Source organism: Ranitomeya variabilis, chromosome 4, assembly GCF_051348905.1.
Source record: "Ranitomeya variabilis isolate aRanVar5 chromosome 4, aRanVar5.hap1, whole genome shotgun sequence".
NCBI classification, from domain to species: domain Eukaryota; kingdom Metazoa; phylum Chordata; class Amphibia; order Anura; family Dendrobatidae; genus Ranitomeya; species Ranitomeya variabilis.
The window spans coordinates 251247565-251273796 of record NC_135235.1 but is presented as its reverse complement, the minus strand read 5'-3'; the positions used below and the strand labels follow the sequence as shown (position 1 = coordinate 251273796).

Sequence of the window (26232 nt, the reverse complement as noted above, 5' to 3'; positions counted from 1 at the left end):
CAGTTTACCATCTGCATTTTTCCATTACATAACAATTAAATCAACATTTGTGTCGGATCTGCAGCGTTATGGACACCAGCCCCATAGAGCACAACGGGGCTCGCTGCGTTTGTCTCTTTTTGGATGGCTCTATGACAGAGGAGCCTCAGAAAGAGATAACAAATGAGCCCTGCCTGCAACCATTCTCTAAGGGTACCGTCACACTCAGCAACTTTCCAACGATCACGACCAGCGATACGACCTGGCCGTGATAGTTGGAAAGTCCTTGTGTGGTGGCTGGAGAGCTGTCACACAGACCGCTCTCCAGCGACCAACGATGCCGAAGTCCCCGGGTAACCAGGGTAAACATCGGGTTACTAAGCGCAGGGCCACGCTTAGTAACCCGATGTTTACCCTGGTTACCATTGTAAATGTAAAAAAAAAAAACACATACTCACATTCCGGTGCCTGTCACGTCCCCCAGCGTCCGCTTCCTTGCACTCCTCCTGCATCCTGTGTAAGCGGGGCCGTAAAGCAGAGCGGTGACGTCACCGCTGTGCTCTGATGTACGGTCGGCCGGCGCTGACACAGGATGCAGGAGGAGTGCAGGGAAGCGGACGCCCGGGGACGTGACAGGCACCGGAATGTGAGTATGTGTTTTTTTTTTTTACATTTACAATGGTAACTAGGGTAAACATCGGGTTACTAAGCGCGGCCCTGCGCTTAGTAACCCGATATTTACCCTGGTTACCAGTGAAGACATCGCTGCATCGGCGTCACACACGCCGATGCAGCGATGTCAGCGGGTGATCCAGCGACGAAATAAAGTTTCAGACGATCTGCTACGGCGTACGATTCTCAGCGGGGTCCCTGATCGCCGCTGCGTGTCAGACACAGCGATATCGTAACTATATCGCTGGAACGTCACGGATAGTGCCGTCGTAGCGATCAAAGTGCCACTGTGAGACGGTACCCTAAGGCCATGTGCACACGTAGATGGAACCTCTGCGGATTTTTCCACACCTGTTTTGAGAAATCCGCAGGTAAAAAGCACTGCATTTTACCGCTGATTTTATGCGATTTTTGTGCGGATTCCACCTGCAGTTTTACACCGGCGGATTTCTATTGAGGAGCAGGTGTAAACCACAGCGGAATCCGCACATCGAAATGACATGCTGCGGAATAAACAACGCAGCGTTTCCACGCGTTTTTCCGCAGCATGTGCACTGCGGATTTTGTTTTCCATAGGTTTACATGGTACTGTAGAACTCATGGAAAACCGCTGCGCAGCAAAATCCGCAACGTGTGCACATAGCCTGAAGGTAAATTTGTTCTCCTGGCAGGTTTACCTCTAGGCTGGATGCAATTATAACAAACCCTCAGCTGTGAAGAATACTTGGTCTGTTTTGGTAAGGTTACTTTCACACATCAGGTTTTCGCTGTCAGGCTCAATCCAGCTAAATAAAAAAAAAAACGGATCTGGCAAATGTTGCTGCCGGATCCTTTTTTTTTTCCCATAGACTTGTATTAGTGCCGGATTGCACCGGATGACATTGCGTTTCGTCCGGTTTTCGCCGTTTCCAGTTTCTGGAAAAAACGTCCATAGCAACGTTTTTTGTCTCCGGCGAAAAAGCCAGAAGTGCCGGATTCGGCGCTTCCGGCTGTTTGCTAGAATGGGAGCCGGAAGGTGCCGGATCCGGAAAATGCCGGATTCAGGCACCAAATTCCGTTTTTTTAAACTGAGCATGCTCCAATTTTTTTATCCAATTATCTGGATATGCTAGTCGGATCCGTCGCATCAGTTTTTCACAATCTGCGCCGGATCCGTTTTTTTCCAACATTCGCCAGATTATGCCTGATGCAAAAAACCTGATGTGTGAAAGTAGCCTAAGGACTATGAATTTGATTAGGTGACAGCGCCTGCTGAGAGTTGTAGTTATCACTGTACATAAAGAGACGCCATCATATGGATGATGTGGATTGTGGATCGAGTCGTTCCTGGAATTTCCATAACTTGGAATCAGAGCAGTTGACACTTTCCCTCCCTCGGAGATCGTAAACAGATGACTTCACATTTCGCTGTGATCCAGGCCGGTTGCTGCCGCGTAGTCCTGATCTGCCGGGCACGACTTGTGGATCACATTGTGCTTTTATTCCTTTGACGTTGGAAATTGTTGCAGCCGGAAACGTCTTTCATGCTGTATAAAATGCGCAGTGGTGGCGGCTGATCGGCGCCTTCAGAAAGAGCTTTATTCTGGGGTGTTTTTTTATATGTAGAATTTGGCTGCAGTTCAGACAGAAGTTCAAAATAGACACAAAACTATCGGATACGGTAATAATGAGTGCAAATTCCTGGCAGGCGGAACAGAAAAGGAGATGACAGCGTAAAATCTGTCCCTGCACATGGCAGTGTCGGCTGTTGGGATAAACTGGTGGTGCCGCTTATATCTAGGGGGAACTGAAGATCAGATTCAATGTATCTGCCCTCGATCTGAATAGCGGTTCTTTAACCACTGTGTGACAGTATTAGGCGACGTTCACAAGTCCAATAATCATCAATAGAACAGATCCAGCACCAATCAGTGAGTTCCACAGACACAACTTTATTGTCTGTCTAAAAAAAACTGATTTCAGCTGGATCCGTTTTGTTAACATTGAAGTCTATGGAAAACGAATCCGTTAATTAGCAATCGGTTTTCCTTTAATTTGTAAAAGATCCATTATTTCCTAACTGGATAAGTTTCAAATGGGAGAAGAACGTATGGAAAAGGCCGGCGTCACACTGGCGTTTTAAACGGCCGAGTGCAATGCCATAAAAAATCGCATTGCACCCGGAACAATGTTAACATATGGGGCAGCTCCCGGCAGCCGACTTTTTGTCGGCCATTTTCTTCGGTCCGAGACAATAGCAGCATGCTGCGATTGTCTTGGACCAAGAAAAACTCTCGGCTCACTCGCACCCATATAAGCCTATAGGTGCGAGTGAGACAACGCACATCACTCGGATATCATCCGAATGATGTGCGTTATAAGCGGACCCCAGCAATGGAGGAGATGGAGAAATTCATTTCTCCGCCTCCTCCGCAGCTGTGCTCCGATCCTCCCTGCGCGAGAGAATCGGAGCACAGACGCATGACACTCGGCTCCTGCTCGCAGCAGAGCAGGAGCCGAGTGTCATTAGCATATCGCATCCGATGATCTCGCATCGGATGCAATACGCCAGTGTGATGCCAGCCTAATTAACTAATCAGTTCAGTTTATGTGTAAACTTTCCCCAAAAGTTGGGGTGGTTTGGAGCCACCTGTGGAGGGACTGGGGTCGTGTGGAGCCACCTGTGGAGGGGCTGGGGTGGTGTGGAGTCACCTGTGGAGGGGCTGGGTAATTTGACGCCTCTGGTGGAGGGGCTGGTGTGGTTTGACACCTCCTGTGGAGGGGCTGGGGTGGTGTGGAGTCACCTGTGGAGGGGCTGGGGGGTGGTGCGCAGCCACCTGTGGAAGGGGCTGGGGTGGTTTGGCACCACCTGTGGAGGGGCTGGGGTGGTTTGCCACCTCCTGTGCAGGGGCTGGGGTGGTGTGGAGCCTCCTATGGAGGGGCAGATGTGATGTGGAACCACCTGTGAAGGGGCTGGGATGGTTTGCCGCCTCGTCTGGAGGGGCAGGGGTGGTTTGACACCTCCTGTGTAGGGGCTGTGGTGATGTGGAGTCACCTGTGGAGGGGCTGGGGTGGTGCGCAGCCACCTGTGGAAGGGGCTGGGGTGGTGTGGAGCCACCTGTGGAGGGGCTGGGTGATTTGACGCCTCTGGTGGAGGGGCTGGTGTGGTTTGACACCTCCTGTGGAGGGGCTGGGGTGGTGTGGAGTCACCTGTGGAGGGGCTGGGGTGGTGCGCAGCCACCTGTGGAAGGGGCTGGGGTGGTTTGGCACCACCTGTGGAGGGGCTGGGGTGGTTTGCCACCTCCTGTGGAGGGGCTGGGGTGGTGTGGAGCCTCCTATGGAGGGGCAGATGTGATGTGGAACCACCTGTGAAGGGGCTGGGATGGTTTGCCGCCTCGTCTGGAGGGGCAGGGGTGGTTTGACACCTCCTGTGTAGGGGCTGTGGTGATGTGGAGTCACCTGTGGAGGGGCTGGAGTGGTGCGCAGCCACCTGTGGAAGGGGCTGGGGTGGTGTGGAGCCACCTGTGGAGGGGCTGGGTGATTTGACGCCTCTGGTGGAGGGGCTGGTGTGGTTTGTCACCTCCTGTGGAGGGGCTGGGGTGGTGCGGAGTCACCTGTGGAGGGGCTGGGGTGGTGCGCAGCCACCTGTGGAAGGGGCTGGGGTGGTTTGGCACCACCTGTGGAGGGGCTGGGGTGGTTTGCCACCTCCTGTGGAGGGGCTGGGGTGGTGTGGAGCCTCCTATGGAGGGGCAGATGTGATGTGGAAGCACCTGTGAAGGGGCTGGGGTGGTTTGCCGCCTACTGTGGAGGGGCTGGGGTGGTGTGGAGCCACCTGTGTAGGGGCTGGGGTGGTTTGCTGCCTCCTGTGGAGGGGCAGGGGTGGTTTGCCGCCTCCTGTGGAGGGGTTGGGGTGGTGTGGAGCCACCTGTGGAGGGGCTGGGGTGGTTTGTCTCCTCCTGTGCAGGGGCTGGGGTGGTTTGTCTCCTCCTGTGGAGGGGCTGGGGTGGTTTGGAGCCGCCTGTGGAGGGGCTGGGGTGGTTTGGAGCCGCCTGTGGAGGGGCTGGGGTGGTTTGTCTCCTCCTGTGGAGGGGCTGGGGTGGTTTGCCGCCTTCTGTGGAGGGGCTGGGGTGGTTTGGAGCCGCCTGTGGAGGGGCTGGGGTGGTTTGGAGCCGCCTGTGGAGGGGCTGGGGTGGTTTGTCTCCTCCTGTGGAGGGGCTGGGGTGGTTTGGAGCCGCCTGTGGAGGGGCTGGGGTGGTTTGGAGCCGCCTGTGGAGGGGCTGGGGTGGTTTGTCTCCTCCTGTGGAGGGGCTGGGGTGGTTTGCCGCCTTCTGTGGAGGGGCTGGGGTGGTTTGTCTCCTCCTGTGGAGGGGCTGGGGTGGTTTGTCTCCTCCTGTGGAGGGGCTGGGGTGGTTTGCCGCCTTCTGTGGAGGGGCTGGGGTGGTTTGGAGCCGCCTGTGGAGGGGCTGGGGTGGTTTGTCTCCTCCTGTAGAGGGGCTGGAGTGGTTTGCCGCCTTCTGTGGAGGGGCTGGGGTGGTTTGGAGCCGCCTTTGGAGGGGCTGGGATGGTTTGTCTCCTCCTGTGGAGGGGCTGGGGTAGTTTGCCGCCTTCTGTGGAGGGGCTGGGGTGTTTTGGAGCCGCCTGTGGAGGGGCTGGGGTGGCACAGTCTGTAATGGCTCTGCGGGATGCCTTTTCTCCATGCACACTTGTACCATTATTATAGTCTCTCTTTGCACTGGGCTCCTGACATTTGGGGTTAGCAGCAGCACATTGCAGCTGCCAGGCGATCCTTGCACGGAGCCTCTGCTCTCCTTGGTTGACTCCAGCACAATGTGTGGTGGCCGCAGATCTGGAGATGACATCATGAACATCTGGATGACATGACAAAGGGAGCGGCTGGCGAGATTGCCAGCGCTGATCTGTGAGCCCTGAAGACAGGATAATAGTGCACCAGGGCGGTCACAGGAATAGATACCTGCGCTCTGCGGAGGACCCCTGACATCGTGGGGCGCTTTCCCATAAATCATGTCAGATGGAAGAATCGCTCTGTAATTCCCCTAATTTTTTTATTTTGTATTGTTCTCAATTTTTTTTTAATGCTGCCTGCAATGTAAAGAATGGAGGTTTTCACGCTAGCTGTCATCGCTACATCCAAGTATCTCTTAGGCTACTTTCACACTAGCGTCGGGAACAACCCGTCGCTGTGCGTCGGGCCGACGTTCCCGACGCTAGCGTGGTCTCCGCCGCACAACGGGGGCAGCGGATGCATTTTTCCAACGCATCCGCTGCCCCATTGTGAGGTGCGGGGAAGTGCGGGGAGGTGGGGGCGGAGTTCCGACGGAGTTCCGGCCGCGCATGCGCGGTCGGAAAAAGCGGACCGTCGTGAGCAAAAAACGTTACATGTAGCGTTTTTTGCTCCAGACGGTCAGCCACTGCACGACGCATTCGTCGCACGACGGGTGCGACGTGTGGCAATCCGTCACAATGCGTCGCTTCATGTTAATCAATGGCAAAAAAACGCATCCTGCAAACACTTTTGCAGGATGCGTTTTTTCGGCAAAACGACGCATTGTGACGGAATGCAGTTAACGCTAGTGTGAAAGTAGCCTTATTCTGTTTCTTATATAATACTTTACATGTTTCCTCTGTTGCTCCTCTGGGTTTCCTCTGTTGCTCCCCTGTTGCTCCTCTGGCTTTCCTCTGCTGCTCCACTGTTGCTCCTCTGGGTTACCCCTGTTGTTCCTCTAGGTTTCCTCTGTTGCTCCTCTGGGTTTCTTCTGCTGCTCCTCTGGGCTTCCTCTGTTGCTCCTCTGGGTTTTCTCTGCTTCTCCTCTGGGTTTCCTCTGTTGCTTCTCTGACTTTCCTCTTCTCTAGGTTTCCTCTGTTGCTCCTCTGCTGCTCCTGTGTTGCTCCTCTGGGTTACCTCTGTTGCTCCTCTGGGTTTCCTCTGTTGCTCCTCTTCTGCTCCTCTGAGTTTCCCCTGTTGCTCCTTTTCTGCTCCTCTGGGTTTCCGCTGTTGCTCCTCTTCTGCTCCTCTGGGTTTCCTCTGTTGCTCCTCTGGGTTTCCTCTGTTGCTCCTCTTCTGCTCTTCTGGGTTTCATCTGTTGCTCCTCTGGGTTTGCGCTGTTGCTTCTCTAGGTTTCCGCTCTGTTGCTCCTCTGAGTTTGCTCTTTTGCTCCTTTGGGTTTCCTCTGTTGCTTCTCTGGGTTTCATCTGTTGCTCCTCTGGGTTTCCTCTGTTGCTCTTCTGGGTTTCCTCTGTTGTTCCTCTGGGTTACCTCTGTTGCTCCTCTGGGTTTCCCCTGTTGTTCCTCTGGGTTTCCTCTCTTGCTCCTCTGGGTTTCCTCTGTTGCTCTTCTGAGTTTCTTCTGTTGCTCTTCTGGCTTTCCACTGCTGCTCCTCTGGGTTTCCTCTGCTGCTCCTCTGGGTTTCCTTTGTTGCTCCTCTGGGTTTCCTCTGCTGCTCCTCTGGGTTTCCTCTGTTGCTCCTCTGGGATTCCTCTGCTGCTCCTCTGGGTTTCCTCTGTTGTTCCTCTGGGTTTCCTCTGCTGCTCCTCTGGGTTTCCTCTGTTGTTCCTCTGAGTTTCCTCTGCTGCTCCTCTGGGTTTCCTCTGCTGCTCCTTTGGGTTTCCTCTGCTGCTCCTCTGGGTTTCCTCTGTTGTTCCTCTGGGTTTCCTCTGCTGCTCCTCTGGGTTTCCTCTGTTGTTCCTCTGGGTTTCCTCTGCTCTGCTGCTCCTCTGGGTTTCCTCTGTTGTTTCTCTGGGCTTCCTATGCTGCTCCTCTGGGTTTCCTCTGCTGCTCCTCTGGGTTTCCTCTGCTGCTCCTCTGGGTTTCCTCTGTTGTTTCTCTGGGCTTCCTATGCTGCTCCTCTGGGTTTCCTCTGCTGCTCCTCTGGGTTTCCTTTGTTGCTCCTCTGGGTTTCCTCTGCTGCTCCTCTGGGTTTCCTCTGTTGCTCCTCTGGGTTTTCTCTGTTGCTCCTCTGGGTTTCCTCTGCTGCTCCTCTGGGTTTCCTCTGCTGCTCCTCTGGGTTTCCTCTGTTGTCCTCTGGGTTTCCTCTGCTGCTCCTCTGGGTTTCCTCTGCTGCTCCTCTGGGTTTCCTCTGCTGCTTCTCTGGGTTTCCTCTGTTGTTTCTCTGGGCTTCCTATGCTGCTCCTCTGGGTTTCCTCTGCTGCTCCTCTGCTGCTCCTCTGGGTTTCCTTTGTTGCTCCTCTGGGTTTCCTCTGCTGCTCCTCTGGGTTTCCTCTGTTGTTCCTCTGGATTTCCTCTGTTGCTCCTCTGGGTTTCCTCTGCTGCTCCTATGGGTTTCCTCTGCTGCTCCTCTGGGTTTCCTGTGCTGCTCCTCTGGGATTCCTCTGCTGCTCCTCTGGGTTTCCTCTGCTCCTCCTCTGGGTTTCCTGTGCTGCTCCTCTGGGATTCCTCTGCTGCTCCTCTGGGATTCCTCTGCTGCTCCTCTGGGTTTCCTCTGCTGCTCCTCTGGGTTTCCTCTGCTGCTCCTCTGGGTTTCCTCTGCTGCTTCTCTGGGTTTCCTCTATTGTTCCTCTGGGTTTCCTCTGCTGCTCCTCTGGTTTCCTCTGTTGCTCCTCTGGGTTTCCTCTGTTGTTCCTCTGGTTTCCTCTGCTGCTCCTCTGGGTTTCCTCTGCTGCTCCTCTGGGTTTCTTTTGTTGTTCCTCTGGGTTTCTTTTGTTGTTCCTCTGGGTTTCCTCTGCTGCTCCTCTGGGTTTCCTCTGTTGCTCCTCCGGGTTTCCTCTACTTCGCCTCTGGGTTTCCTCTGCTGCTCCTCTGGGTTTCCTCTGTTGCTCCTCTGGGTTTCCTTTGTTGATCCTCTGGGTTTCCTCTACTGCTCCTCTGGGTTTCATCTGTTGCTCCTCTGGGCTGTACTGATAACCTTCCTCCATCTCCTTGAATTCTGAATTTTCCCTCCTTGGCTGAGCACAACCGGGGTTATTCTCTCAGGAAATCATGGAGTCGGTGTCCGGGGCTGGTACATGGAAGGACAGATAAGGGTCGTTCCCCCCACAGCAGCAGGCGTTATGTGGGATTTATCCTCCTGTGATTGATCGCTGCACTGATGGGGGTTATTGTTCTGTTACACAGCTCAGAGGAAAACTAGTCACAAAGGATCCAGTATTATATCTGACTCAGGATCATTATTTTGCAGATGTGAAAATTATTCCCATCGAACATTTATCTCATGAACCTTAGACAGGGTCCACGGACAATGCTCTGCCCCATCTCCACAGTACACGTCCCCAGGGCTCAAGTATGTGTACATGTGACCTGTATACAGAGAGGGTCTAGGGCCGCCCCTAGACACCTACTGTACGTCCTCCACATCCTCCAGACCCCCTGACCTCTTCCTCAGACTCCTCTGTCCTCCTCCAGATTCCTCTGTCCTCTTCTTCCTCCAGACCCCTGTGTCCTCCTCCTCAGACTTCTCTGTCCTCCTCCAGACTCCTCTGTCCTCATCCTCCTTCAGGCTCAATAGTCCTCGTCCTTCAGACTCATTAGTCCTCATCCTTCAGACTCCTTTGTCCTGGTCCGCTAGACTCCTTTGTCCTCCTCGGACTCTTCTGTCCTTCTCCTCTTTCCAGACTCAATTGACCTCCTCCAGACTCCTCTGTCCTCCTCAGACTCCTTTGTTCTTCCTTCAGACTCCTCTGTTCTTCCTCCAGACTCATTTGACCTACTACAGACACCTCTGTCTTCCACCTCCTCCAGACGCCTCTGTCCTCCACCTCCTCCAGATTCCTCTGTCCTTCCTCCTCAGACCCGTCTGGCCTCCTCCTCCAGACTTCTCTGTCCTCCACCTCCCCCAGACTCCTCTGTTCTTTCCCCTCTTCTTTCAGACTTCTCTGGCCTCCAGACTCCTTGATCTGCTCCTCCAGACTCCTATGTCTTCCTCCAGACTCCATGACCTGCCCCTCCAGATCCCTATGTCCTCCTCCTCCATACTCCTCTGTCCTCCCTCCTCCTGTCTTTCTCCTCCATACTCCTCTGTCCTCTCTCCTCCGGTCTTTCTCCTCTGTTTTTCTTCAAAACTCCTCTGTCCTCCTTCCACCTCCAGACTTCTCTGTCCTCCTCCTCCAGACCCCTATATCCTCCTTCATCCACAGTCATTTACTCATTTGACCTCCTCCTCCAGATATCTCTGTCCTCCACCTCCTCAAAAATGTGTCTGACAGGATATCAGGACTCTTCAGAGCTTCAGATGACTACCCATTCCTGCTAATACATGTTGGGACAAATGACACTGCTAGAAATGACCTGGAAACCATCTGCAGTGACTTTGAAGACTTAGGCAAGAAAGTGAAGGAACTGGGAGTGCACGTGGTCTTCTCATCCGTCTTGCCAGTGGATGGACATTGAACAAGGAGGTGGAACAAGATTCTACAGGTGAACAACTGGCTACATCGATGGAGCCGTCAGGAAAGATTTAGAGTGAATTGCCTATATGATGAACTACTTGCTAGAGATGGGCTGCACCTTAACAAGACTGGAAAACAAATTTGGAAGTCTTCTTGCTACACTCATCAGGAGAGCTCTAAACTAGAACATTGTGGGGACGGAAGCAAAAGGCTAGAGAAAGCCATAGAGCAAACAAATACTATGGAGAACTCTGCTTTTTGATGTGGAATTAAAAACAAAGAAAAAAAATCAGAATAATAAAAATATTGGATAAAGGGAAACCGATCACAAACTAAGATGTGTCTATACAAATGGGCAACAAACAAGGAGAATTGAAGCTGCTAACACAGGAAGAGAGATATGATGTCATAGGCATCACTGAAACTTGGTGGGATGATACACATGATAAGAATACAAGGCTAGAATGATACAACTTGTTTATTAGAAACAGGATTAACAAGAAGGTAGGAGATGTTGCATTGTATGTTAGGAAAACGTATATATCTCCACATAGATCCAAGCTTCAGAGACTGGTAGCTCTGTAGCAACTGTTTGGGTAAGAATTCAAGGAGAGAAGAACAGAAAGGAGACTATTGCAGGTGTTTACTATAGGCCACCTGGACAGACTGAAGATATGGATGAACTATTTTTACATCAGATGTCTCTGTCCTCAAGAAAGTACAAAATAGTGATCCCAGGAGATTTTAACTATCCAGATATTTGTATGGGAATCTCTCTCAGGTAAAAGTACTTGGAAAATTCTTATCTTTTCTTGCTGACAACTTTATTTTTCAAAAGGTAGAAGAGAGAACAAGAGGATCTGCAATCTTGAATGTAATCCTTGTAAAATGGGGAAATGTCTGAGGAGGTAAGAGTGGCTGGACCCTAGTAGGCATTGGCCAGGCTGTCACAGAATTTTGGATTACAAGTGGAGGAAGACTAGCGAAGACTCAGACTTCAAGTTGGATTTGAGAAAGGCAGATTTTCAGGGACTCGGAAAGAGGATCAGAGAGATCCAATGGCTGAATCTCCTTAAGGACAGAAATGTCCAAGAAGGATGGGAGATTTTGAAAAATGAGATTTTCAAAACACAGTTGTTAGCAATCCCTAAATGAGGGAAGAATATGAAGCATTTAAGGAAACCAGGGTGGATGAACACAGAACTTAAACACGTGCTAAAAAGGAAGAAAGAAATGTATATCAAATGGAAAGAGGGGGCATATCTATAGAATAATATAATGCTGACTGCAGGGAATGCAGGGCAGGAGCCAGAAGAGTAAAGCCAGTAATGAAGGGAGGCTTATAAGCGATGTGAAAAGCAGTAAGAAAGGATTTAGGGGTATGTCACAAGTAAAAGAAAAGTCAAAAATGCTATAGAATTTTAACAGGATGAAAAGGGTGAAGTAGTAAAAGATGATGTTGAGAAGCCAAGTTTTAAATTCATATTTTGCATCTGTGTTCTCTAAGAAAGCAAATGTAACATGAACTGATCGTCACGGTGCCATTGAAGGAATAAAACAATCCACATTATCCATAAACAAAGAGATAGTGAGGGAACACTTAGCAAATTTACATGAATTTAAATGTTTTGGTCCAGATGAATTACATATCCTAGGGTACTGAAAGAGTTAGAGATTGCAGAACCACTAGCCAGAATCTTTGAAAAATCCTGGAGAACAGGAGAAGTCCCAGAATATTGGAGAAGGACAAATTTTGTCCCTATCTTCAAAAAAGGAAAGAAGATGGAGCCAGGAAACTACAGGCCAGTGAACCTTGCTTCTATACCAGGAAAGATCTTTGAACAAATTATTAAACAGCATATATGTAAGTTCTTGGATAAGAATACAGTAAGTAACCAGAGCCAGCATGGGTTTGTAGCAAACAAGTCATGCCAGCCTAATCTAATTTCCTCCTATGATGGAATCACTGACTGGGTGGATCAGGGAAATGCGGTAGATATAGTATATTACGACAAAGCTTTTGACAAAGTATTTCATAACATGCTTAATAATAATAATAATAATAATAATAATCTTTATTTTTATATAGCGTAACATATTACGCAGCGCTTTACAGTTTGCACACATTATTATCGCTGTCCCCGATGGGGCTCACAATCTAGAATCCCTATCAGTATGTTTTTAGAAAAATGAGAGTATGGGATTGACAAAGCTTCGGTTACGTGGATTCATAACTGGCTCTGTGATCATACTCAAAGAGTGGTAATAAATGGCTGCACATCCAGTTGGAAGCATGTCTCAGTTGGAGTACCACAAGACTCTGTCTTGGGCCTTGTGTTGTTCAACATCTTTATCAATGATTTGGATGAAGGAATTGAGGGTCAACTGATTACGTTTGCTGATAACACAAAGCTAGGAGGGATAGCTAACAGTAGAAAAGAGAGAGATAGGATTCAAAACAATCTAAATGAACTGTGGGCAGCAACTAAGGGTACCGTCTCACAGTGGCACTTTTGTCGCTACGACGGTACGATCCGTGACGTTCCAGCGATATCCATACGATATCGCTGTGTCTGACACGCAGCAGCGATCAGGGACCCTGCTGAGAATCGTACGTCGTAGCAGATCGTTTGGAACTTTATTTCGTCGCTGGATCTCCCGCTGTCATCGCTGGATCGGTGTGTGTGACACCGATCCAGCGATGCGTTCGCTTGTAACCAGGGTAAACATCGGGTTACTAAGCGCAGGGCCGCACTTAGTAACCCGATGTTTACCCTGGTTACCATCGTAAATGTAAAAAAAAAACGTACATACTCACATTCCGGTGTCCGTCAGGTCCCTCGCCATCTGCTTCCCGCACTGACTGAGTGCCGGCCATAAAGTGAAAGCAGAGCACAGCGGTGACGTCACCGCTGTGCTCTGCTTTCACTTTATGGCCGGCACTCAGTCAGTGCGGGAAGCAGACGGCGAGGGACCTGATGGACACCGGAATGTGAGTATGTACTGTTTTTTTTTTTTTTACATTTACGATGGTAACCAGGGTAAACATCGGGTTACTAAGCGCGGCCCTGCGCTTAGTAACCCGATGTTTACCCTGGTTACCCGGGGACTTCGGCATCGTTGGTCGCTGGAGAGCTGTCTGTGTGACAGCTCCCCAGCGACCACACAACGACTACCAACGATCACGGCCAGGTCGTATCGCTGGTCGTGATCGTTGGTAAATTGTTTTGTGTAACGGTACCCTAACAGAATAGATTTTAACAGGGAGAAATGTAAAGTCCTACTTCTAGGCAAGAAAAATGAAAAAAGCAAATATAGAATGGGAGGAATAGAACTAAGCAACAGCACGTGTGAAAAAGAATTGGGTATACTAATAGATCACAGGCTGCACATGAGTAAACAGTGTGATACAGCAGCAAAAAAGACAAACACAATTCTGGGTTGCATGAACAAAAGCATATAGTCTAGATCACCTGCAGTAATTCTCCCCCTCTTCTCCTCCTTGGCCAGGCCTCATCTGAAATACTGTGTTTAGTTCTGGGCTCCACATTATTGAAAAGACATCAACAAACTGGAGCAAGTTCAGAGACGATCTACCAGGATGGTGAGTGGACTGTAAAGTATGTCCTACGAGAAACGGTTAAAGGATTTGGGAATATTTCTCTTGCAAAAAAGAAGACTGAGAGGAGACTTAACAGGTGGCTACAAATATCTGAAGGACTGTCACAGCGTAGCGGGATCATCATTATTCTCATGCACATGGAAACACGAGAAGCAACGGGATGAAACTGAAAGGGAGAAGATACAGATTAGATATTAGAAAATACTTTTTGACAGTGAGGGTGATCAATGAGTGGAACAGGCTGTCACGAGAGGTGGTAAGTTCTCCTTCAATGGAAGTCTTCAAACAGAGGCTGGACAGACATCTTTCTCAGATGGTTTAGTGACTCCTGCATTGAGCAGGGGGTTGGACACGAGGACCTTGGAGGTCCCTTCCGACTCTAACATTCTATGATTCCTCCAGACCACTGTCTTCCTCCAGACTCCTCTGTCCTCCACCTCCTCCAGAATCCTCTGTTATTCTTCTCCCAGACTCCTCTGCCCTTCTTCCTCACCCTCCTCTGTCCTCTCTCCTCCAGACTCCTCTGTCTTCCTTTCTCCATATTCCTTTGTCCTCCTTTCTTCAGACTGCTCTGTCCTCTTTTCTCCAGACTCATCTGTCCTCCTTTTTCCATTCTCCTCAGTCGTCCTTTCTCCAGACTCCTCTGTCCTCCTTCAGACACCTCTATCCTCATTTCTCCAGACTCCTCTGTTCTCCTTTCTCCGGACTCCTCTGTCCTCCTAAATTCTATGACCTCCTTTCTCCTGGCTCCTCTGTCCTCCTCCAGACTCCTCTGTCATTCCTTCTTCAGACTCCTCTGTCCTCCTTTCTCCAGATTCCTCTGTCCTCCCTCCTCCAGACTCCTCTATCCCTCTTCCAGACTCCTCTGTCCGCCCTTCTCCAGACTCCTCAGTCCTCCTTTCTCCAGACTCCTCTGTCCTCCTGTCTCCTAACTCCTCAGTCCTCCTTTCTCCAGACTCCTCAGTCCTCCTTTCTCCAGACCCCTCTCTCCTCCTTTCTCCAGACTCCTCTATCCTCCTTTCTCCAGACTCCTCTGTCCTCCTTTCTCCTGGCTCATCTGTCCTCCTCCAGATTCCTCCTCCAGACTCCTCTGTCCTCCTTTTTCCAGACTCCTCAGTCCTCCTTTCTCCTGACTCCTCTGTCCTCCTCCAGACCCCTCTGTCCTCCTTTCTCCAGACTCCTTTGTCCTCCTTTTTCCAGACTCCTCAGTCCTCCTTTCTCCTGACTCTTCTGTCCTCCTCCAGACTCCTCTGTCCTCCTCCAGACTCCTCTGTCCTCCTTTCTCCAGACTCCTTTGTCCTCCTTTCTCCAGACTCTGTCCTCCTCCAGACTCCTCTGTCCTCCAGACTCCTCTGTCCTCCTTTCTCCTAACTCCTCTGTCCTCCTTTCTCCTGACTCCTCTGTTCTCCTCCAGACTCCTCTATCCTCCTTTCTCCAGACTCCTCTGTCCTTTCTCCAGACTCCTCTGTCCTCCAGACTCCTCTGTCCTCCTTTCTCCTGGCTCCTCTGTCCTCCTTTCTCCTGACTCTTCTGTCCTCCTCCAGACTCCTTTGTCCTCCTTCCTCCAGACTCCTCTGTCCTCCTTTCTCCTGACTCCTCTGTCCTCCTCCAGACCCCGTGTCCTCTCTTCCCCCCCCCTCATCTTCTGCTAGTACAAGAGGATTAGGCATTGAACTACAGCACCTGATCCTTCCATTCTCTGATATCATCTGTCAGGAGGTTCCCTGCTGACTATAATCTGATGTTGTTTGGGCAGCTTTCATGGTCCTCAGACAGTGTTTTGCTGCCATGTCTGTGTGTAAAATCCCTCTTATCCAGTCTCCAGTACAACTGAGCTGCTAATAATGAGATAATGACATTCAGTCTCACACCCGATGTCAGACCAGATACTATAATAGGCTCTTTGTTCTGCTGACCTCTGGTGGCTAAAACAGGAAATGCAATATTGCATAATAAAAACATTGATTCCAGTTACCACAAAAATGTTTTTAAATTAATTTTTTTATGCCAGATGTTTGTTATAGAGACATTGCAACATTCAATTCATAGTAAAACAATTGACTGTAGGTGTATATATTATACCCATAGTTTGTGTACATTGAGGCTCTACTACACAGTTTATTATTATTATTATCATTATTATTATTATTATTATTAATAATTATTATAGCGCCATTTATTCCATGGTGCTTTACATGTAATAAAAACAAGTACAATAATCTTGAACAATACAAGTCACAACTGGTACAGGAGGAGAGAGGACCCTGTCCGCGAAGGCTCACAATCTACAAGGGATGGGTGAGAATACAGTAGGTGAGGATAGAGCTGGTCGTGCAGCGGTTTGGTCGATCGGTGGTTACTGCAGGTTGTAGGCTTGTCGGAAGAGGTAGGTCTTCAGGTTCTTTTTGAAGGTTTCGATGGTAGGTGAGAGTCTGATGTGTTGTGGTAGAGAGTTCCAAAGCAGGGGTGATACGCGAGAGAAATCTTGTATGTGATTGTGGGAAGAGGAGATAAGAGGGGAGTAGAGAAGGAGATCTTGTGAGGATCGGAGGTTGCGTGCATGAAAGTAGCGGGAGTCGAGGTCACAGATGTATGGAGGAGACAGGTTGTGGATGGCTTTGTATGTCATTGTGAGGCTTTTTTACTGGAGTCTCTGGGCAATGGGGAGCCAGTGAAGGGATTGACAGAGGGGAGAGGCCGGGGTATAGCGGGGGGACAGGTGGATTAGTCGGGCAGCAGAGTTTAGAATAGATTGGAGTGGTGCGAGAGTGTTCGAGGGGAGGCCACAGAGCAGGAGGTTACAGTAGTTGAGGCGGGAGATGATGAGGGCATGGACTAAGGTTTTTGCAGATTCTTGGTTTAGGAATGTACGGATCCGTGAAATATTTTTGAGTTGAAGGCGGCAGGAAGTGGAAACGGCTTGGCTATGCGGTTTGAAGGAGAGATCAGTGTCAAGGATTACACCGAGACAGCGAGCTTGTGGGACTGGGGAGAGTGGGCAGCCGTTTACTGTAATGGATAGGTTCATTGGGGGGGTCGCGTGAGATGGGGGAAAGATGATGAATTCTGTTTTGTCCATGTTAAGTTTTAGAAATCTAGCGGAGAAGAAGGATGAAATAGCGGACAGACATTGAGGGATTCTGGTTAGAAGGGAGGTGATATCTGGTCCAGAGATGTATATCTGTGTGTTGTCAGCATAGAGATGATACTGAAAGCCTTGAGATTCTATGAGCTGTCCCAGGCCAAAAGTGTAAATGGAGAAGAGCAGGGGCCCTAGGACTGAACCTTGCGGGACTCCGACAGATAGGGGGCGAGGTGAGGAGGAGGTGGTGTGTGAGTGGGAGACGCTGAATGTCCGGTCTGTTAGGTATGACGAGATCCAGGGTAGGGCCAAGTCTGTGATGCCAAGAGATGAGAGGGTCTGTAGTAATAGAGAATGGTCCACTGTGTAATAATTATAGGGGATAACTCAAGAGACTCTTTGCGTGGAACAAGACAACTACAGGACACAGTTTTATACGTGGTAAAGTCTATATTATCACACGGTGATTCAAACAGGTGCAGAGAGAAACTCAAGTCCACAACACTTGGTGCAAATATCAAATGCAGCTCAGCAGTCTATAGGAAACTTCAGAGGAAAATGCAATCACGCAGAAAGTCTATGAAGCACAATTATTCTTGAGGATACTTGACACGAATAAGTCCTTGCTTAGTCCAAAGCACAGATAGATATGCTTATAAGGCAGTTCAAATAATATCTTAGCTCAACCAGGGAGACCTGGGTAATAGTCTCAGGTTCTTGCAGAGCAGCAACAGCTTACATGTCCAGCAAATGCAGATGGAAGTAAACACGAGCAGCAGATGAAGGAGGATTACTGGAACTGGTGTATGCAGCAGCAACTCAGAGCAGAGTAGCAGGATAACCCCACAGGTTCACAGGAGCAGGTATATAGCCAGGGAGTCATCAGGGTCAGGAGCTGGATGCAAGGCAGAATACTCTAGCACAGACTGAAGGCTGGGGTGGAATTTATAGCAGGAAGACACAGTGCGCATAAGACCAAAGACGCCATCTTGGAAAAGGGCAGTAATGCACAAAAGGTAATAAAAAATGTTCAGAGTCCTGACATTACTCCCTCCTTAGAAGCGGCCTCGGGACGATCCTGGACCTGGTTTCTCAAGGAATCTCTGATGAAAACAAGAAATCTTCTGTTGGGCATTGATGTTTTCCACCGGTTCCCAAGAGTCTTCCTCAGGGGATATCCCTGCCATCTTATCAGATATTGGAGCCGATTCCTGCGAATCCTGGAATCAACAATTTCCTCCACCACAAATTGTTCTTGCCCATCAATCACCACAGGCTGCGGAGGTGGCACAACACGTCCCTGGAAGGTATTAGGAGATACAGGCTTTAGTAAAGATACATGAAAAACTGGGTGTACCTTCATAGTCCTAGGCAGCTTCAGCCAGCAGGCCACAGAGCTCACAATACCATTGATCTTGAAAGGGCCAATGAATTTCTGTCCAAGTTTTTGTGAAGGAACTTTAACTTCAGATTCTTGGTTGCTAACCACACGGAATCTACTACCTTGAACATGGGTGATGGTTTACGGAATCTATCAGCCGATCTCTTATAACGTTCTTGAGCTGTGGTCAGGGATTCCTTCAGAACCTCCAGATTTTGCCTCATCGCAGTCAGCCTTTCCTCCACTGCCGGAACCGGAGAATTAATTGGAGACCTATCTAAGATACACGGATGATAACCCAGATTGGCAGAGAAAGGTGTAAATTTAGTGGAGGCGCTCTGAGAATTGTTATATGAAAATTCGGCTAACGGCAGCAACTCCAGCCAATCATCCTGGAGATGGCTGACATAGCATCTTAGATATTGTTCCAGCGTCTGGTTGATACGCTCAGTCTGACCATTTGTCTGGGGATGGTAAGCGGAAGAGAGACAGACATTAATATTGAGTGCAGAGCAAAACCCTTTCCAGAATCTTGAAGTGAACTGCACTCCACGGTCAGAGATGATCTCATCCGGAACCCCATGCAACCGAAAGACATTCTGTATAACCAAGTTCACTGTATCTTTAGCTGAGGAGAGGCCGGTGCACGGAACTAAATGAGCAGCTTTAGTCAGGCGATCAACTACCACCATGATTGTATTCATGCCTCCCGATGTAGGCAGCTCCACAATAAAGTCCATTGATATAGACCCCCAAGGGCGGGACGGAACAGGTAATGGTTGTAGAAGACCCGTAGGTGCCACATGAGGAGTCTTGTAATGAGCCCATACCTCGCAAGAGAGAACATAGTCCTTGGTATCCTTCAGGCAAGTTGGCCACCAGAAGAATCGGCTCAGGAACTCTTGTGTCTTCTGTACCCCCCTGTGACCAGCCAACTTGGAGTCATGTACCAACTTGAGGATCTGCAGACGGACGACCTCAGGGACGTAGATACGTCGATCTCTGAACCACATGCCACCCTTAAAGACAAGATTAATATCCACAGGTGGGTTGGCTAGAAATACATCACCGTCATAGGCCTCCCTGCACTCCTTCCACAAGTCCTGATCGTGGATAACTCCGATGAAATTGGCATCAAATAGAATGGTCTTGGAAAGGGCTCCAGGTACGGAATCCGCAGCATGGATTCGGGATAAAGCATCAGCCTTCCCATTACGAGAACCTGGACGGTACGAGATAACAAAGTTAAATTGATTTAAAAATAAGTTCCAACGAGCCTGACGAGGAGAAAGACATCTAGCGGATCTAAGGAACTCTAAATTGCGATGGTCAGTTAGCACTATGATCTGATGTGCACCTCCTTGCAGATGATGCCTCCATTCTTTGAAAGCCGCAATAATAGCCAGCAATTCCTTGTCTCCCACGTCGTAATCCTTCTCTGCTGAGGTTAGTCTACGGGAAAAGAAAGCACAATGATGTAGCAGACCCTTCTCTCCAGTTCTTTGGGAGAGAATAGCCCCAAAAGCATTATCAGAAGCGTCCACCTCCACAATGAAAGAAAGTGTTGGATCTGGGTGTATCAACAGCGGTGCTGATGTGAAACAGATCTTAAGCCGATCTAAAGCTTCTTGAGCCTGTGATGACCACTTAAAGGGCTTTTCCTTTTTTGTCAAGGAAGTAATGGGATGGACAATATCAGAAAAATTTCGAATGAAGCGTCTGTAGAAATTTGCAAAACCAATAAAACGTTGGACCTCCTTAACGTTCTTGGGTACCGGCCAGTCAAAGATAGCCTGAATCTTACCAGATTCCATGTTCAGCCCCTGGGAAGAGATTATATAAACTAAGAACTGTATCTCAGAACGATGGAACTCGCATTTCTCCGGCTTAATACACAGATGGTTCTCTTTTAGACGTCTTAAAACAGTTTTAACATGTTCTTCATGTTCCTGTAGAGAGTCATAAAAGATTAGTATATCGTCCAAATAGATCACTACAAACTGGTCCAACAAATCTCTGAAAATGTCATTAGCAAGGTGTTGAAACGTTGCAGGGGCGTTACAAATCCCGAAGGGCATCACAAGAGATTCAAAGTGTCCATACCGGCATCTGAATGCTGTCTTCCACTCATCCCCTGGACGAATACGCACCAAATTATAAGCCCCATGAAGATCCAGTTTAGAGAACACCTTAGCATGGCGGACTCTTTCCAGTAATTCGGGAATCAGAGGCAAAGGGTAACGGTTTCGTACGGTTACCTTATTGAGTTCCCGATAGTCAACACAGGGTCTCAGGGTCCCATCCTTCTTCTTTACAAAAAATATAGGTGCCCCTGCTGGTGAGGAAGAAGGACGTATGAAGCCTTTGGCCAGATTTTCATCAATATACTCCTTTAAGGCTTGAAGCTCAGGTGCCGCCAAAGGGTATACATTACCAAAAGGAATAGCAGCCCCAGGAAGCAACTCAATGGGACAGTCATAATGCCTGTGTGGAGGAAGCTGATCTGCATTCTTCTTGTCACAGATGTCAGAGAACTCTTTATATGCTGGAGGTAAAGAATATACCTGTACATGTGGTTCCGTAGCCGTGGACTCAGGGACAGCTTCTGTTAACGCTGAGTTGCTCCTTGGAAAGATAATCTCCTTGGTCTCCCAGTTGATAATTGGGTTCTGAGAACGCAACCAAGGAATGCCTAAAATCACAGGAAAATGAGGAGAAGAAATTAGCAAGAAAGAAAGTTGCTCCTGATGATTAGGCTCCAACAAAATTTCAAGGGGTATGGTCTCCTGATCCACAGGCCCAGAGATTAAAGGTGACCCATCCACTGTTTCCATGGTAATTGGAGAGGCTCTTTGCTGAATTTCAATACCATGTTCCTTGGCAAATGCGATATCCATGAAATTGCCACCTGCACCAGAGTCAATCATAGCTGCACTGGAAATCCACTGTCCTGAACACAGGATCTTAATAGGGAGAGAACAGTGAGGCTGGGGTCACACATGGCGTAAGACAATACGCCACGTATTATACGTCCGTACTACGGCCGTAATACGGAGAAATGTTCCCAAAATAGTGATCCGTAGTCAGGGTGTGTCAGCGTATTTTGCGCATGGCATCCTCCGTATGTAATCCGTATGCCATCCGTACTGCGAGATTTTCGCGCAGGCTTGAAAAACCGACATCTAATGGATTTATGTGCTCAAATGTTAGGGAAAACATATATACAGTATATATATATATATATGTCATTGAGACACATATATATATATTCTGTATTTAGATTTCATTCAGCGCGATATCTGTGAAAAGTCGGGAATTCAATTGCCGGCTTTGCATTTCTCCTGCACAAACCCGACAGGATATGAGACATGGTTTACATACAGTAAACCATCTCATATCCCCTTTTTTTTTGCATATTCCACACTACTAATGTTAGTAGTGTGTATGTGCAAAATTTCAGCGCTGTAGCTGCTCAAATAAAGGGTTAAATGGCGGAAAAAATTGGCGTGGGCTCCCGCGCAATTTTCTCCGCCAGAATGGTAAAGCCAGTGACTGAGGGCAGATATTAATAGCCAGGAGAGGGTCCATGGTTATTGGCCCCCCCGTGGCTACAAACATCTGCCCCCAGCCACCCCAGAAAAGGCACATCTGGAAGATGCGCCTATTCTGGCACTTGGCCACTCTCTTCCCACTCCCTGTAGCGGTGGGATATGGGGTAATGAAGGGTTAATGCCACCTTGCTATTGTAAGGTGACATTAAGCCAGATTAATAATGGAGAGGCGTCAATTATGACACCTATCCATTATTAATCCAATTGTAGGAAAGGGTTAAAAAACACACACACACATGATTAAAAAGTATTTTAATGAAATAAACACAGCGGTTGTTGTAATAATTTATTGTTCTCGCAATCCATTTGCAAACCCTCGCTTGGCAAAATAATAAACGCACAAGATACATACCTTCTGATGTCAGATCATGTCCCACGAAGTAATCCATATGAAGGGGTTAACTAATATTACAGGCAGAGCTGCGATAAACCACTCGCTCGTGCCTGTAATCCCCGGGTGCTGAAAGGAAAGCAGTGATCTATACTTACATTCAGTCGCGGTGAGGCGCCCTCTGGTGGATGTTCTCATGAACTGCAGCCTGGGAACTTTTTCCCACGCTCCAGGTCATATGAGGACATCCACCAAGGGGCGCATCACCGCGACTGAAGGAAATGTAGGTCAATGACCTACATTTCATTCATTCGCTGGGGATTACAGGCACGGAGCACCGCTGCATTTAGCAGGGCTCCTGCCTGTAATATTAGTTAACCCCTTCAGATGGATTACATCGTTGGACGTGATCTGACATCAGAAGGTATGTATTTTGTGCGTTTATTATTTTGCCAAGCGAGGGTTTGCAAATGGATTGCGAGAACAATAAATTATTACAACAACCGCTGTGTTTATTTCATTAAAATCCTTTTTAATCATGTGTGTGTGTGTGTTTTTTAACCCTTTCCTACAATTGGATTAATAATGGATAGGTGTCATAATTGACGCCTCTCCATTATTAATCTGGCTTAATGTCACCTTACAATAGCAAGGTGGCATTAACCCTTCATTACCCCATATCCCACCGCTACAGGGAGTGGGAAGAGAGTGGCCAAGTGCCAGAATAGGCGCATCTTCCAGATGTGCCTTTTCTGGGGTGGCTGGGGGCAGATGTTTGTAGCCACGGGGGGGCCAATAACCATGGACCCTCTCCTGGCTATTAATATCTGCCCTCAGTCACTGGCTTTACCACTCTGGCGGAGAAAATTGCGCGGGAGCCCACGCCAATTTTTTCCGCCATTTAACCCTTTATTTCAGCAGCTACAGCGCTGAAATTTTGCACATACACACTACTAACATTAGTAGTGTGGAATATGCAAAAAAAAGGGGGATATGAGATGGTTTACTGTATGTAAACCATGTCTCATATCCTGTCGGGTTTGTGCAGGAGAAGGAAAAAGCCGGCAATTGAATTTCCGACTTTTCACTAACAGCGCTGCGTATTTCTCGCAAGTCACACTGCTGGTCCGTGTGGAATCCGTATTTTTCTCGCCCCCATAGACTTTCATTGGCGTATTATTTGCGCAGTACGCTGACAAACGCAGCATGCTGCGATTTTGTACGGCCGTAGAAAGCCGTATAATACTGAACCGTAATATACGGCTAATAGGAGCAGCCCCATTGAGAAGCATTGTGCCGTATGTAATGCGAGTTTTACGGACGTAGTTTATGCGCTCTTACGTACGTAAAACACGCATGTGTGACCCCAGCCTGAGAGTTCTTTTCCTTAAGCTCCTTTGGGGGTGAAGTCATAGAAAGTGAATGGAATACAGCATTTAAAGGCAGGCTACATTCAGAGATGTCAGATTCATCATCACAGTTGTCATACTCCCCTACCGCTGCTAGCACCTTGTTAGGCCGTCTGGGACAATTAGGACAATTGATCAGAAAGTGGTCAGACTGGCCGCAGTAGAAACATAGACTTTCACGAAAGTGATGCTCCTGGCGCTCATTGATCTCGCGCCTCTGAACGGAATCAATTTGCATGGGCACCTCCTCTACCTCCCGAGATGTTTTTCCTGCAGGCTCTTTGGAAGGAAGGGAAAAGTTAGAAATACGGTTATATGCAGCAAACTTCTCCTGCCTATTCTCAGTAAGGCGAATGTCAATGCGCACACAATGCTGTATAAATGTCTCTAGCTCTTGTGGTGACTCAGAGCGAGCTAGTTCATCTTTTACAATACTAGACAGATCCCTTTTAAAAATAGGCAATTGTACAGAACTGTCCCAATTGGTATCTACCGCTAATCTCCTGAATTCAGTAGCATACTCAATAACAGAACGTTTTGCCTGGCGTAAAGACAATAAAGCAGATTCAGCGGTTGCACAGCGATTAGGATCATCAAACATTAATGCCATAGCGGCCAAGAAATCATCCAAGTTATTTAACCGTGGGTCACGAGACTCAATCATCGGATTCGCCCTGGCGAGCGCTCGTGCGGTCAGCAGCATTATTACAATACTTTGGATCTATCATTAGGAAAACGGTCAGCATGCACATCAAAATATAGCATACATTGATTCACAAAGCCACGAAATTTGTTGCGATGACCATTAAATCTGAATGGGGGCAACTTAGGTGGGCTGTTGTGAATTCGGTTTGTGGGCTCCCCCGGTGGTCTGTTATGGTAGTGTCTCTTATGTGCCTTCCTCCATCTCTGATTACCTGTCGCCACCCTCTAGGGGAGTTTCCTATTTAAGGCTGCTTGGCTGTTAGTCACATGCCGGCCAACAATGTGCTAGTAGCATTCTGTTGCATTCACCTGCCTCAAGTTCCAGTTCAGCTAAGTTGAATTATGTTTCTTGTTTTGCTATTTTTGTCCAGCTATCTGCAATGTGACTCTTCAGTGCTGGAAGCTCTTGTGGACAGAAAATTACTACTCCAGTGGCATGAGTTGTCACTGGAGTTTAAAGTAATTTCTGGATGGTGTTTTTGAATAGTGATTTTTAGGTCGACCGTGAAGTAACTCTTTCCTGTCCTTCTGCTATCTAGTAAGCGGACCTCACTGTGCTAAATCTGCTGTTCATCCTACGTATGTCATTTCCTCTGAACTCACCGTCAATATCTGTGGGGGCCTACTATCATCTTTTGGGGTTCCTCACTGGAGGTAAGGCAGGCCTGTATATTCCTCTTATAGGGGTAGTTAGATCTCCGGCTGGCGCGTGGTGTCTAGGGCATCGTAGGTACATCCCCCGGCTACTGTAAGTGTTGGGTCAGGTTCAGGTCACGGTCGACCTTAGTTTCCATCACCCGAGAGCTAGTCCGTTTTGTATTTGTTTTCCCATGGTCATTGGGGTAACCATAACAGTGGGCTAGCTGTTGGCGGTTGCCCAGAGGGAAAAGTCGCTTGTGCAGCTATTTGCGTGCTTATGTCCTGAAAAGCCCGTCCATACTGGGACTCTATGCCAGCAAGTTTGTTTTCCTGGGCTGCCATGCGGGTGCTTAAGTCCTGCAAAGTCTGTCCAAACACTTGTTGATTGTATTCAAAGCTTCCAAACTTCTTTTGCAGACCTTCCACATCTTTCTGCAGTGATCTAATTATGGAAAACACCTGCTCTAGTCTGCTTTCTGCAGTCATTGTTCCAGCAGTCTCCTTTTTTTTTTTAGGCTAGAGTATCCTGTAATAATTATAGGGGATAACTCAGGAGACTCTTTGCGTGGAACAAGACAACTACAGGACACAGTTTTATAAGTGGTAAAGTCTATATTATCACACGGTGATTCAAACAGGTGCAGAGAGAAACTCAAGTCCACAACACTTGGTGCAAATATCAAATGCAGCTCAGCAGTCTATAGGAAACTTCAGAGGAAAATGCAATCACGCAGAAAGTCTATGAAGCACAATTATTCTTGAGGATACTTGACACGAATAAGTCCTTGCTTAGTCCAAAACACAGATAGATATGCTTATAAGGCAGTTCAAATAATATCTTAGCTCAGCCAGGGAGGCCTGGGTGATAGTCTCAGGTTCTTGCAGAGCAGCAACAGCTTGCATGTCCAGCAAATGCAGATGGAAGTAAACACGAGCAGCAGATGAAGGAGGATTACTGGAACTGGTGTATGCAGCAGGAACTCAGAGCAGAGTAGCAGGATAACCCCACAGATTCACAGGAGCAGGTATATAGCCAGGGAGTCATCAGGGTCAGGAGCTGGATGCAAGGCAGAATACTCTAGCACAGACTGAAGGCTGGGGTGGAGTTTTATAGCAGGAAGACACAGAGTACATGAGACCAAAGACGCCATCTTGGAAAAGGGCAGTAATGCACAAAAGGTAATAAAAAATGTTCAGAGTCCTGACACACTGTGTCAAAGGCAGCCGACAGGTCGAGGAGGAGGAGGGCAGAGTAGTGTCGCTTGCTCTTGGCGGTTAATAGGACATTGGTGATCTTAGTTAGGGCAGTTTCAGTGGAGTGGTGTGACCGGAAGCCAGTTCATTGTATTCTTTGCCGTATATAATATGCTAGCTGTACAAATGTTTCCCCATAGGGGTTTTAGACATAGGATGCAATTAGAAGGCATACAGATAATCCACTTTTGTAAAACCCAAGGACTTT

General features: G+C 48.4%; 1 protein-coding gene across 9 annotated transcripts in view; it reads left to right on the top strand.

Annotated features, from left to right (window-relative positions):
• Positions 1-26232, top strand: part of LOC143764161 (CMP-N-acetylneuraminate-beta-galactosamide-alpha-2,3-sialyltransferase 4-like) — a 228159-nt gene that overhangs the window by 14960 nt on the left and 186967 nt on the right. The window contains exon 3 of one of the 9 annotated variants that reach the window (XM_077249440.1): positions 13501-13594. The exons of the other annotated variants lie outside the window; for them this stretch is intronic. The gene's annotated coding sequence lies outside the window, so the exon portion shown is untranslated. The remainder of the gene's footprint in view (positions 1-13500; positions 13595-26232) is intronic. 9 annotated transcript variants of the gene reach the window in all.